The sequence below is a fragment of the Lithobates pipiens genome, unplaced genomic scaffold (genome assembly GCF_037356315.1).
Source record: "Lithobates pipiens isolate NorthernLeopardFrog02 unplaced genomic scaffold, aLitPip1_a1.2 Scaffold_13, whole genome shotgun sequence".
In the NCBI taxonomy this organism is placed as follows: domain Eukaryota; kingdom Metazoa; phylum Chordata; class Amphibia; order Anura; family Ranidae; genus Lithobates; species Lithobates pipiens.
Genome location: NW_027507718.1, coordinates 537,301,385 through 537,309,293, shown reverse-complemented (window position 1 = coordinate 537,309,293; position 7,909 = coordinate 537,301,385).

The following is a 7,909-nucleotide window of genomic DNA, read 5'->3' as shown; positions in this document are numbered from 1 at the left end:
GTGGCACTGGTAGGTGACACTGATGAGGCACGGGTAGGGGGCACACTTTAGTGGCACTGGTAGGGGGCACATTTTAGTGGCACTGGTAGGGGGCACTGATGAGGCACGGGTAGGGGGCACACTTTAGTGGCACTGGTAGGGGGCACATTTTAGTGGCACTGGTAGGTGACACTGATGAGGCATGGGTAGGGGGCACACTTTAGTGACACTGGTAGGTGACACTGATGAGGCACGGGTAGGGGGTTACACTTTAGTGGCACTGGTAGGTGACAATGATGAGGCACGGGTAGGGGGCACACTTTAGTGACACTGGTAGGTGACACTGATGAGGCACGGGTAGGGGGCACATTTTAGTGACACTGGTAGGTGACACTGATGAGGCACGGGTAGGGGGTACACACTTTAGTGGCACTGGTAGGGGGCACACTTTAGTGTCACGGGTAGGGGGGCACACTTTAGTGACACTGGTAGGGGACACTGATGAGGCATGGGTAGGGGGCACACTTTAGTGGCACGGGTAGGGGGCACACTTTAGTGACACTGGTAGGGGACACTGATGAGGCACGGGTAGGGGGCACACTTTAGTGACACTGGTAGGTGACACTGATGAGGCACGGGTAGGGGGCACACTTTAGTGGCACTGGTAGGTGACACTGATGAGGCACGGGTAGGGGGCACACTTTAGTGGCACAGGTAGGGGACACTGATGAGGCACGGGTAGGGGGCACGGTAGGGGGCACACTTTAGTGGCACTGGTAGGTGACACTGATGAGGCACGGGTAGGGGGCATACTTTAGTGGCACTGGTAGGTGACACTGATGAGGCACGGGTAGGGGGCACACTTTAGTGACACTGGTAGGTGACACTGATGAGGCACGGGTAGGGGGCACACTTTAGTGACACTAGTAGGTGACACTGATGAGGCACGGGTAGGGGGCACACTTTAGTGGCCCTGGTAGGTGACACTGATGAGGCACGGGTAGGGGGCACACTTTAGTGGCACTGGTAGGTGACACTGATGAGGCACGGGTAGGGGCACACTTTAGTGGCACTGGTAGGTGACACTGATGAGGCACGGGTAGGGGGCACACTTTAGTGGCACTGGTAGGTGACACTGATGAGGCACGGGTAGGGGGCACACTTTAGTGGCACTGGTAGGTGACACTGATGAGGCACGGGTAGGGGGCACACTTTAGTGGCACTGGTAGGTGACACTGATGAGGCACGGGTAGGGGGCACAGACTAGCGGCACTGATGGGCACATATTGGGACCGATGTCCCTGTAACAGAAGCTGGTTACTGGCTGCTTTATTTTCTCCTTCCGCTGATTGTGAGAATAAAAAAGCAGATAATCGGCTTCTGTTTACTTCTGTGATCAGCTGTTGGCTGAGAGCTGATCATGTGATAAAGTGCCGCAGCGATTGGCTCTTTACCCTGTTCTGTGATCAGCTGAGTGGGAAGAACTCGATGATTGGAGAGCGCGCCGCAGGGGGCACGTGAGCGGCACCATCACGGGAGGACATCTGTGGTCTCCCTCCCACCACCGGAAGGCCGCGCTGTAACAGTCTTTCTATAGCGCCGGTGGAAAGTAGTTAACGGCTTGCCGACCAGCCGCCGCGGTTGTACTGCGGAAACGCGGCTCTGCGAATCGCCGTCATGTTACGTTGCTTCCATATTCAGCCACTAGGGGCGCGCGTGCTCGTCCATGGAACCGATGCCATCACCCGGAGAACAGCGATCTGTGTGTTTCTTATCTGAGGGGAGAAGAGACAGATCATCTGTTCACACAGAGTATGAAGAGCCATCTGTCATCTCCCCTACACAGTCCCCTCCCCCCCTTCAGTTAGAACATGTAGTAGAGGACGCATTAACCCCTTGATCGCCCCCTAGTGTTAACCCCTTCCCTGCCAGTGACATGTTTACAGTAATTGATGCATATTTATAGCATTGATCGCTGTATAAATGCCAATAGTCCCAAAAAATGTGTCAAAATTGTCCGACGTGTCCGCCATGTTGCCGTCCCGGTAAAAGTTGCAAGTCGCCGGCATTACTAGTAAAAATAATAAAATAATAAATATGCCATAACTATCCCTATTTTGTAGACGCTTTACCTTTTGCGTAAACCAATCAATATACACTTATTGATTTTTTTTTTTTCTACAAAAATATGTAGAATACATGTCGGCCTAAACTGGGGAAAAAATATTTTTTATATATCTTTGGGGGATATTTATTATAGCAAAAAGTAAAAAAAACATTGCTTTGTTTTATTTTTTGTTTTCAAAATTGTCGCTTTTTTTGTTTATAACGCAAAAAAGAAAAAATGAAGAGGCGATTAAATACCTCCAAAAGAAAGCTCTATTTGTGGTGGGGGGGGGGGGCATTTATTTATTTTTGGATGCTACGTCACCCAACTGCATAATGGTCAGTTAAAGCGACGCAGTGCTGAATTGCAAAAAGTTCTCTGGTCAGGAGGGGGGGTAAAATCTTTCGGAGCTGAAGCGGTTAAAGTGGTTGTAAAAAGAAAAAGCACCTGGGTGCAGCAGCCCCCTCCTTATACTTACCTGAGCCAGTAATGTGCAGGAGGTCAGTGGCTCTCCCGGGTCTCTTCTCATTCATTGGCTCTGTATACTGTCAATCTGAGATAATGAGAGGAGGGGGGGGGGCTGAGCTGCACTCTGTGACTGGGCACACCGAGCAATAACTTGGGATGGAGCCCTGCTCAGGTGCCCCCCAGAGCAAGCAGCTGGGAAGGTCTGTAATTATGAACTGGTAATAACGGGAAGAACTACTCATGAAAGAGACCTTTCAGATGGTGAGTTGGGCGGGGGGCGGTAAAAACAGGCATCTGATGTAGTTTTGCAGTCTGGATGTTTGGGACTGAGCAGTATAGAGGTATATAGTGTAAGCTTTGTGCTGTCAGTGTGATCTCCCGCCCCGGGATTGGAGAGGTCTGTGCTGCTCACATAACATTGTCTCGCCTCTTCTGGCTGATTTCTGAGGTGCTGCGGCCCGATTCCTCCCATGATCACAATTAGGGTTGTCACCTTTTCTTCACCTCAAACCCAAACACTTGATCGGTGCACACCAATTTTTATTATAGTATAAACTATAGATATATTTTGGTATTAAATAATATTTCTAATCATATGAAGTTAATAACAAGAGTCCCCCTTTACGTCAGAGTCCACGGAGTCCCCCTTTTATATCTGAACTCACAGAGTTCCCTTTCACTCTAAGGGGGGACTCTGCAGACTCTGATGTAAGGGAGAATTCTGGGGACTCTAACATAAGGGATGCTCTGGGAACCCTGATTTAAGGGGGGACACTGAGAACACTGATGTATGGAGAGAACCCTGATTTACCTTAGTGTACTCTCTCAGAGGCAGGAGAGAGAAGGGGTAGACTTCAGACACGGAGGGATGGTGAGCTCACTCACCCTTTGGAAGTCAGCACCTCTCATCCAAATGTATCTGAGGCTGCTGGGCTTCAAATTTTCGGCCCCCACTTTCCTTTTTCTGAGGCACAGCACCAGGCATTGGAATGTGGGCAGACAAAGAGGAGTAGGGGGTGGGGGGAAGAGGTGCAGATTGAGCCCTCTCTCCTCTCCTGTCTGTGTGTGTTTTGTTGGGGAAGAGGGAATTGTTAGTGCTGGCTTTGGGCTGTGTGAAAGAGAGTGTTACAGACACTCTCAGCTTAGACAACTGCAGCCAGCAACCCAGCTGGGAGGCCATAGTACAGTTTAAATAATGTGTCTGGGTCTCAGACAGTCTGAAACCCGGACACATGATTCCAAACCCGAACTGTCCGGGTGAATCCTGGACAGGTGGCAACCCTAATCACAATAGTCTCTCTAGGGCTGAAACAACTAATCCATTATGAAATGAATCGATTCCTATTTTCATAATCGATGAATCGGCCGGTAACCTAATGGGTTAAAAAAACCTAAAATGAGCCCTTTATAATACAAAGATAGCAAATAATCGCTACTATAAATATTCCTGTCACTGTTCTAAAGTAAAAAATGAACCCCTTTCAGTAGTGATTATCGGCTTTTTCTACTATAAAGGGCTCATTTTAGTTTTTTAGTTTTTAACCCCATTATGTTACTAAACGCGTTAGGCCCGGTTCACATCTATGCGTTTTTGGTGCTTTTTGCAGAAATGCACTGCAGTTCATTTCCATGGTTTCCTATGGGACACGTTCACATCTGAAAGGGGCGGGGACTTTTAAACGCAAAATAATGCTTTATTGGTTCAATATACTTCAATGGAGAAGCTGCAGAAAAGCGTGTCATGTGTTTTTGCAGCAATTTGTGTGCCCAAAAAAAATGTAAAAATACAAATTGCAGAAAAATCACGTGCGCAAAAATCAAAACGCACAGCAAAAGGCACTGCAGAAACAGATCAAAAGCAAACTGCATAGGTGTGTACCGAGCCTTGTGCTGACCACACCGATCAATTTTCAGATGAGAATATTCAGACTAAAAATCTTTCTACATTCGCTGAATGAAAGAATTTTGTTTGAAATTTTCACTTGTTTTTAAAATGAAGGTAATATCTGAATGAAAACCACATCCACTGTCTGAAAATTCCTTCCACTAAGACCTTTTCTGTTATTTCTACATTTTCCCCTCACTGTGGTTGAAAATGAACGTCAATTTGATCCACATTTTTTTTTTTTTAAGGTTATTAACCGATTAACCAGTTCCCGACCGGCGCACGACGATGTACGTCGACAGAATGGCACGGGCAGGCATATTGGCGTACAGGTACGTCCAATATTCAATGCCGCCCTGCCATCGGAAGGCGCGCTCCCGCGCTGGTCGGGATCCCCCGTGAGTCTGGTTGCGGGACCCACGGACTCGATCGCCGCGGGCATCCCCCGCGATCGTCTCTCACGGAGCGGCCGAATGGAGGAAATGCTGTGTAAACAACATTTCTCCATTCTGCCTAGCAACTAGTGACGCTGATCTCTGCTCCATGTGATTGGAGCAGAGATCAGTGTTCACTAAATGAAAGCCCAACCCCCCCCCCCCCCACAGTTAGTAACACACCCTAGGAACACTTAACCCCTACACTGCCACCCACTGGTTAACCCCTTCACTGCCATTTATACAGGAATCACTGCATTTATATAGCAGTGATTACTGTATAAATGACAATGGTCCCAAAAATGTGTCAAAAATGTCCGATGGGTCCCCCACAATGTCGCAGTCACAATAAAAATCGCTGATCGCCGCCATTACTAGTAAAAAAAAAAAATAATAAAAAATTATTAATAAAAATGCTATAAAACTATCCCTATTCTGTAAACGCTATAACTTTTGCGCAAACCAATCAATAATCGCTTATTGCAATTTTTTTTTTACCAAAAATATGTAGAAGAATACGTATCGGCCTAAACTGAGGGAAAAAAATGTTTTTTTATATATTTTTGGGGGATATTTATTATAACAAAAAGTAAAAAATAATGCATTTTTTTCAAAATTGTCACTCTATTTTTCTTTATAGCGCAAAAAATAAAAACCGCAGAGGTGATCAAATACCACCAAAAGAAAGCTCTATTTGTGGGAAAAAAAAGGACGTCAATTTTGTTTGGGAGCCACGTTGCACGACCGCGCAATTGTCAGTTAAAGCGACGCAGCGCCGAATCGCAAAAAAGTGGTCTGGTCTTTGACCAGCAAATTGGTCCGGTCTGAAAGTGGTTAATCAGCCAACTAAGGGCCGGTTCACACAGCGAGGCGCGGCGAGGTGTCTCCGACTTGCCTCGCCGCGACCTGCGGGGACCTCAGCGGCGACTTGCAGAGGACTTCTGTATAGAAGTCAATGCAAGTCGCCCCCGAAGTCGCCCCGAAGTAGTACAGGAACCTTTTTTCTGAGTCGGAGCGACTCGAGTCGCTCCTCTCAGAACGGTTCCATTGTACAGAACGGGGGCGACTAGCGGGAGCGAGGCGAGGCGAGCCGTGTCGCCTCGCATCGCCTCGCTGTGTGAACCGGCCCTAATGGATGGTGAAAATAATGGTTAGTTGCAGCCCTAATTCTCTCCCAGTGTTGCTGGGAGAAACCTTGAAACACAACGTACATCCTCCAAGCTAATGAAGCCAATCCTCTTTTATTCACAGATGTGTCCATCACCAACGTTCGCCATCCCAGCTTCACCATTCATGCAGAAGTTTGCTTATGGAACCCGTGTCAGCGTTTACCTGATGAAAAGGTCAGCTCAGCATTCATCATCTTGTTTTGTCGGAGAATAAAGGTGGGGGGAGGGGGAGAATGTTCCAAAATAGATGACAAAGTAGGACGTGTTACTAGTCAGCAAATCTAGGACAGGTAAGTCCTGCATATTGGTGACTACATATCGGAAGTGAAGGCCGGGTTCACACTTGTGGGAATTGGATGAGGGTTTCCCCGCATCCATTTCACATGACGGGAGAGTGTGACCGGCTGTCATTGGAGCCGCTTCACACATCTCCGGGGCGGCTACAGAGCGCACTGCAGAAGGGTCCGGTGTGTCTTTGGCTGTTTTCAGGTCTGAATTGAGGCAAAATTCTGCCCCCCCCCATAAAAAACGGAGAACAGGGGCGCTCCACAAACCGTGTGAACCCAGCCTTAAATCGGAGCTCCGCCCAAAAGGGATGTACTGCTTTTACCACCCCCCATTACCTAGTTTCAACAGGTTCCTGCACCCACTTCTGCTTGGGCAGAAGTTCTCACCCCTCCCCCCTGCGATTTTCTGGGAAACGTCACAGGTCCCAGAAGATTGCATGACCTGTGGAGAGGCAGCCGCCTTTTCCAGGCTTTACTGTCTCAGGGCCGCTCTGTGCAGTTAAGTAGTATAACATGTTCTTCTAAAGTCTGTGGTTTTTTGTTTATTGAAAAACATAATTTTAAGGTTCAAAGCAAGTTTCTCGGCCCCCTAGTATTTCTGGCTGTGGCCAATGTAAGTAAGGGCTAATCATTTATGTAGAATTTACAGAAGCAGCTGGGACTGGTGTCTAGCTATGGGGAGGAGTGGAGGATCAGCCCTGCTTTAACCACTTAAGGACCGCCTCGCGCCAATATATACGTCGGCAGAATGGCACGGCTGGACACAATCACGTACCGGTACGTGATTCTTTAAGTGCCCAGCCGTGGGTCGGGAGCGCGCGCACCAAAAGTGTGTGTATTTTTTTCAGTGTACCTCTGTGCCCTAAAGCAGTTCTTAACCACCTCAATACCGGGGGGGGGCACTTAAACACCTTCCTGCCCAGACCAATTTTGAGCTTTCAGCGCTGTCGCACTTTGAATGACAATTGCGCGGTCATACTACTCTGTACCTAAATGAAATTTTTATCATTTTTTTCCCACAAATAGAGTTTTCTTTTGGTGGTATTTGATCACCTCTACGGTTTTTATTTTTTGCGCTACAAATAAAAAAATACCGAAAATTTTGAAAAAAAAATTGTTTTTTTTTGTTTCAATTTCAAAACCTTGTAAATAAGTACGTTTTCTCCTTCACTGATGGGCACTGATGGGGCTACACTGATGGGCACTGATAAGGTGGCACTGATGGGCACTGATAAGGTGGCACTGATGGGCACCAATGTGGCACCAATGAAGTGGCACTGATAGGCGGCACTGATAGGCGGCACGGATGGGCGACACGGATGGGCGACACGGACGTACACTGATAGGTGGCACAAATTGGCACGGATGGGCGACACAGATGGGCATGGATAGGCGGCACAGATGGGCATGGATAGGCAGCACAGATGGGCATGGATGGGCATGGATAGGCGGCACAGGTGGGCACTCATAGGCAGCACAGGTGGGCACTCATAGGCGGCATTGGTGTTATACTATAGTAATGGATGCCAATCAGTGCCAAACAATAATGCATGCCAATCAGTGATGCCCATTGTGGGCAC